This window comes from Dipteris shenzhenensis, chromosome 26 (genome assembly GCF_047967505.1).
Source record: "Dipteris shenzhenensis isolate YYH24624 ecotype China chromosome 26, Dip_SZ_1.0, whole genome shotgun sequence".
In the NCBI taxonomy this organism is placed as follows: Eukaryota; Viridiplantae; Streptophyta; class Polypodiopsida; order Gleicheniales; family Dipteridaceae; genus Dipteris; species Dipteris shenzhenensis.
Genome location: NC_141621.1, coordinates 38,928,973 through 38,934,972, shown reverse-complemented (window position 1 = coordinate 38,934,972; position 6,000 = coordinate 38,928,973). Strand labels below are relative to the sequence as shown.

Sequence of the window (6,000 nt, the reverse complement as noted above, 5' to 3'; positions counted from 1 at the left end):
AATAAAAATATAAGTATATAGGAACAAACTAAAATTGGGACTTAATGTCACAAATTGACCTTGAAAAATGTAAGCCTAAATTTTTTATGATGAAGCTGTTCAAGTTTGATCAAGAATTGCATGTTTTAAGGGTATACAAATTTTTGACCTAATAAAGGAAAAGGTAAATTACTTTAAAATTTTGATATTGGATAGATGTTAAAGTATTTACAATTATTATAATACTAGTACTAGAAATAGGTCCTAGGGTCTAGGTTGAGGCTTGGGCTTGAGAGAGTCGATACAAATGGTGAAGAGTGTGGATCATTATATGAGTAGGTGCCAGCTCTCAATGTAATGGTGCAAAGTAGTATTCTAAATGAGTTATTCTATGTAGACTGAATTAGCTTTTAAGGTTAACAATTAAGCTCCCTTATTAAATGTTTGAATATTTGTTTTTTTCTCGTCACATACATACCCACTCACACAACAATGGCCACTTGCAAGGGGCCAACAACACGTGGCCTATGTTGAGATGTAGTAGAGGAGCATCCCGAGGGATTTGAACACAGCCAACCAACTCAGGTGGGTGAATGCCCAAACTGCCTGAGCGGTACCTGAGCTACCGCTCTTCTGTGTAGCAAAGTTTGAAGTTGTAGCTTAAAGTAGACAGCTTGTTGTGTGGGATAATTGTTGTAAACTTGAGAATTATGCAAAACTTGTAGCAGTGTTCACAGAGAACCTGCAAACTATATACAAATGAACGTGCAACATTTTCATTTTCACTTGTAAAAAATATATTCTCGATTTTATAAAACCTCCAAAAATTTAGTCAATTTTGTTATGTTTCACTTTTGCAAATTTGCGAATTCTCAAAAAAAACATTAAAACTTCGAAACCTCGGAGTTTTGTGAGTTTGTATTGTGGTGCCGTCGAGGGTGGGGTCCAACTCACACACCCTCTCACACACACACACCGTGTTTTGTGATTTGTTGAGAAAAATGTTTTCAGAATTTTGTTGTACAATTAAAATTAAATTTTTTTTTTTGGGGGCATTGTAAACGCTCCCATAGAATCCTCGGCTAAACTGAATTTGGCTTTGTTGTACAAATTTAGTGGAGGATTGGCTAGTCAACGTAAACGTTGACTGGATAGCTCTTGAGCAGTGGCTATGGCAACGTCGTTGCACGTCGCCACTCCTTGTAAATGCCATCTTCCTCGCGGATCCATCCAGCTTTTACCTCCATTTTTCACGAACACCATTCTTCTCCCGCTTCTGCTTTTGGACGACCGCGATCTCTCACAATCCCAGGTACTTTGTCCCACCTGCATTTGCTTTCCGTGAATTTAGAGCTACTTGAAAGCGCCCTTTTTGAACGAGCAAGCTGTCGAGAGCTGCGGCGAAGGCTTCAATCATTGTGCATTGCATTCTTTACTCTGGAATCTGCGTTGTCTTGCGCTATACGTTTGTCTTTCCATTGCGCGTTCTTAATTATGGGAAATCACTTTGTCCTTTGTCTAAATCACCTAACGCTTTTTCTTCGCTGCTCTCTTCGTGGGAATCGAATTTGTCCCGGGCTGACCGTTTCACAAATTGTGTCCCCTATTGTTGTCGTATCATATCTTATGAAGAAATATGGCATGTATGAGCAGAATGTTATTGATTTAATTGAATGTACAAAGGGAACATGTCAATTCAACATGAGATCATGTACCCATAGTCGAGGTAAACAATATGTAAAGACAGGGATACTACTATATGCTTGCTCATAGGTGTTATATGGGTTTTCACGCAGTTACCCCCAGTTATCTTACGCATGTCCAAGTAGATGCCACTTGTTATGGGTAGGGGGATGACTAATTGGGAAGAAGATGACATCACGTATATGACAGGATTGGCTTCTGCACTATGGCTAACTAGGCCAAAGCAAAAATAGACTTGGCCAACTAGCTGTACGCAAATGAATCAGCATAATGGTCCAACCCATTTGAAAATACAGATAGTTGTATGAGCTATGGGACACAACTACACCTAGGGGAAGCCAAACAGTCCATTCCATGGTTGCACAAAGTACGACCATGGACATGCAAACGGGAAAAAGGCCCTACCTATGCTAAAGAGCCCAACTGGGGACACTAATGTGAAATCATGCGATGCTTTGTGCCACTAGGACTGAAGGAAAGTTCTCATAGATCCTGAACCGCTTTGGAGTCGTGGATTATAGGGTCCCAAAAACCACGGAAAGTATAGATAATATTATTCCAAATGGTAGGATAATCTTTGCAGCACAGGAATCTTCTAAGACTCCCATGGCTGAAAGCCATGTTCCCCCTGGCAAACCACCCTCAGGCTGGTACCCCCTTTAGGTCCTCTGCCAGTTGTCACTCTCAGGTTTGTCTCCTCCATGCATGTCTTCTCCTTCTGCGCAGGCTGAAAGAAGTTTGAAGGTGCCATGAGTAGGTAGAGGATAGCTTTTTAAAGTGCCAGGGGTCTAGATCTAGGCAGCACGTTAGATAGTGGCAAACTGAGCACACTTTGCCATCAAGCTCTGTTCTTCTTTCGAACAATCTACATTACATGTTTTGTTGTTGTACTCTACTATGTTTAGTTCAAGATTTGTGTCTTATATTTATGTCTATTACACTTGTTGCACTACAAAGAGGGAGATTTGATTAGCTTCGTGTGATTCGTGGGCAATATTCTTCCACTGCGAGAGCGTTGGCTACAGCAAGCCACCTCCATCTCTGTTTTGTAACATGGTATTAGAGCTGTGAGGAAGATTCACATATGCGTGGAGCTTGGAGTCGAGAACCTTTTGGAAGGAGTTCTCATTTAAGGCTTATAGAAATTGAACTCAGCTCCTATGTGAAGGATAAATATATCTATGAGAAGGAAAGCAACCAAAATTCAAATAAGTGTGCCGTTGTCAAGTATGCAAAAGAGATTTGAAGTTTTCTAGGATTAACTAGTTATGAAAGGACACATGTAAAAAGGACTTTTCTCACCTTTTGAAACTTAACAAAGAAAGAAATTAAATTCATTTGGGTTGGTCAAGGTCAACATGCTTTTGATGCAATGAAAAACAAAGTGGCTAAGAATTGTGTTTTGAAAATTCCAAAACTTGGTAAACCTTTCACAATCACTTGTGATGCGAGAGGAGATCAAATAGGCTGTGTTTTGTCTCAAGATGGGAGAGTGGTTGAATATGAGTCAAGAAAGTTCAAGGAGCATGAAAGAAAATATCTCATTCATGAGCTAGAGTTGGCGGCTGTAGTTCATGCATTAAAACATTGGCAACATTTTCTCCTAGGTCCTAAGTTTGAGCTAAGGACGGATCATGGGAGTTCAAAGTACTTAATTACCCAACCACACTCCAACAATAGAAAAGGAAATGGATGGAGCTTCTTTGTGAGTAAGGTTTTGATATTAAGTTACTGCGGGAAAGAAAAATAAGGCAGCAGCCGTAGACCACGTTACAATTCCGTAACTATGGCTTGTTCTGTGTTGATTGATGATATCCGGGATGCTTTGCCTCATGACTCTTATTTTCAGCCAATAATGCAGTAGCTTATGGACAGTAGTGATGCCTTGCTTTCTGAAAATTATTAGAATGTGAGTGGGAATATATTTTCCAAGAAAAGTCCATGTGTGCCTAATCTCCCCCAAATTAAGAAAAGGATATTGGTGACCATGGGTTCAAGAGTGCTTGTACTGTCAAAGAGTAAACTGGAACAATGAAGGATGCCGGGTGAGTTGGATCCATTAGATATACTAGAGCGGAAATGGGAATCCATATCTATAGACTTCATTACAAGACTACCTGATTTGAGAGGAGGATATGAAACGATCTATGTTGGGGTAGATAGACTTACTATTTGGCCCTCTTTCTGCCACCCATGATGGCCCTAGTATGCACAGAATTAGGCTTTGCTCCAAATTTTACATCTGATTTTTATGTACAGCATTTGGCTTTGCTCCAAACACTACCAAATATTGTCAGGTACCAGCGAAATGGGGCTGTTCTTATCATGCTACTCAAGCAATGGGCTTCTTCTCCGCCTCCAATGCATTCCCCTAGTGCCACCCCCAAGTTGTGTGTTTCTTTGGTATTGGCCACTCAAGAATTGCTTTTATTATCTTGGGATTGATATGTACTCCATCTTTAGAGGTGACATGACCTAGATACTCATAGATACTCAATCAACGTTTTAGTAAAGACTCATTTCTTTAATTTTTCATATAATGAAATTTCTCTTACCTTTTAAGACTTTCGTGAGATGACTCTCATGTTCTTCTTCATTCTTTAGGTAGATAATGATATCATCTAGAAAGACAAGAACAAAATCGTCCAGATATTCATGAAAAACGTTATTCATTAAGCACACGAATGTGGCAGGAGCATTAGTCAATCCAAAAGGTAGGACTGTACACTTATAATGCTTATAGCAAGTCCTGAATGCAGTCTTAAATATATCCTCTTCTTTTCTTCGATAACTAGATCTAAGGTCTATCTTAGAGAATACTTTAGCTCCTGAATTGATCTTATAGATCATCTATCTGGGAAGAGGGGAGGTAGAGTACGATCTCAATCTCGAATTCTGCACTTGGAACCTCAGTCTCGATTTCATTCTCAGGTTTCAATTCAATTTGTCTCAAAATTCGCGCACATGAAGCTTCTTTGCAAATGAGAGAGCTGTTCTCCAAAAATGTGTCTTTCTATCAAGTGCAAATCTGCTTTTCCAATCTAGTCGTGCTTTCCAGAAATAAAGCCATCGGCTTGATTTAGCAAGTTCTTTTTTCTAACACACACTAAAAACAGCCCTATTTGGAACACAATCACAATGAAACACTTTTTATTGGAAATGAGACATTTTTGAAACATGCAACACATTTAGAAAGGTTCATTACCAATGAAACGCGGAGTACTGAAAATTTAAATTCTATATTAATATTTCAGTAAACTTCTGTTAGAAGTTTGAAAGATTCTAGTCTATATATTGTTGATTTCGTAAGCTCAATGTTCACACTCAATTTAAAAATTGTCTCTAGATTTTGTAACCGTTATCTAGTAACATCTTAAGAGTCTAGAGTACTGACCATTTCAAAGTCATTAGGCATTATAGGCATTGTATTTTTTTTCGAAAAAACAGTGCTAATTATATTACTTCGAGAACAAGATACAAGAGGTCAGCTTATAGCTGACGGGCTGCGTTCACAAATCGGACGCAGCCCTAAAAGGTAGCAAAATAAACCATCCTCTCACGGAGGGATAAGACGAGTATGAATGAACAGCCATCGGGGTGGTGAGTAATGCCACCGAAGGCCCTGTGTAGTCTGCGCGAAGAAGAGGCCCAGTGTGTCCCAAGCCCGGAGGAAGCGTCTCCGCTTCTCCTGACCGGCTTGGGAGTCTCCCTGAATCTGGTCCCACTGGCCTCTGAGAGTATGAATAATCTCACTCCAAATCTCCGCCATGATCTGGGCAGTCGATAAGGAGGTGCCACCTAGGATCTGCGTGCAGGGCGAGGTCCAGATGTGCCACCCTGTGATGCTGCTAATAATCTCCCAGACTGGCTGCCTCTCCCGGACTCCTGTATCAGCCTCTGCTAGGTGCTGTGGGATGCCCTCGAGCGGTCCCCACGTCCCCTGTGTAATAAGGAAAGTGGGGTCCTGCTGGTATGCCTCGAATAAGTGATGAAGACCAGGTGCGGTGCTGCACCAACAGAACGCGCCCCAAGTGATCAATCCTAGCTCTGGTGCTGCGCGAGTAAGAATCCCAAAAGTCCACCTCCACACTTCCTGGGCGCGAGTGCAGCTCCACAGGCAGTGTTTTGGTGTCTCCTCATCCGCATGGCAAATCGGGCAGCAACCGTCCTGGCCTATCTGCCTCAACCAGCTCCCCACTAGAAGACCTTTGTGGGCAAGAAGCCACAGGAAGTATGAGATCTTCCGCGGCCGCCAGCTCTCCCACAAGGCCTTCCAGAATGCCTGCAAAAAGAACCTGGAAATACCCTGTGCGTACC

At 41.3% G+C, this 6,000-nt stretch overlaps 1 protein-coding gene across 1 annotated transcript in view; it reads left to right on the top strand.

The window, feature by feature from the left end:
• Nucleotides 1-1,078: 1,078 nt before the first annotated feature.
• LOC147885043 (putative methyltransferase PMT23) overlaps nt 1,079-6,000 on the top strand; it is a 74,009-nt gene continuing 69,087 nt past the window's right edge. The window contains exon 1 of the mRNA XM_087397776.1: nt 1,079-1,291. The gene's annotated coding sequence lies outside the window, so the exon portion shown is untranslated. The remainder of the gene's footprint in view (nt 1,292-6,000) is intronic.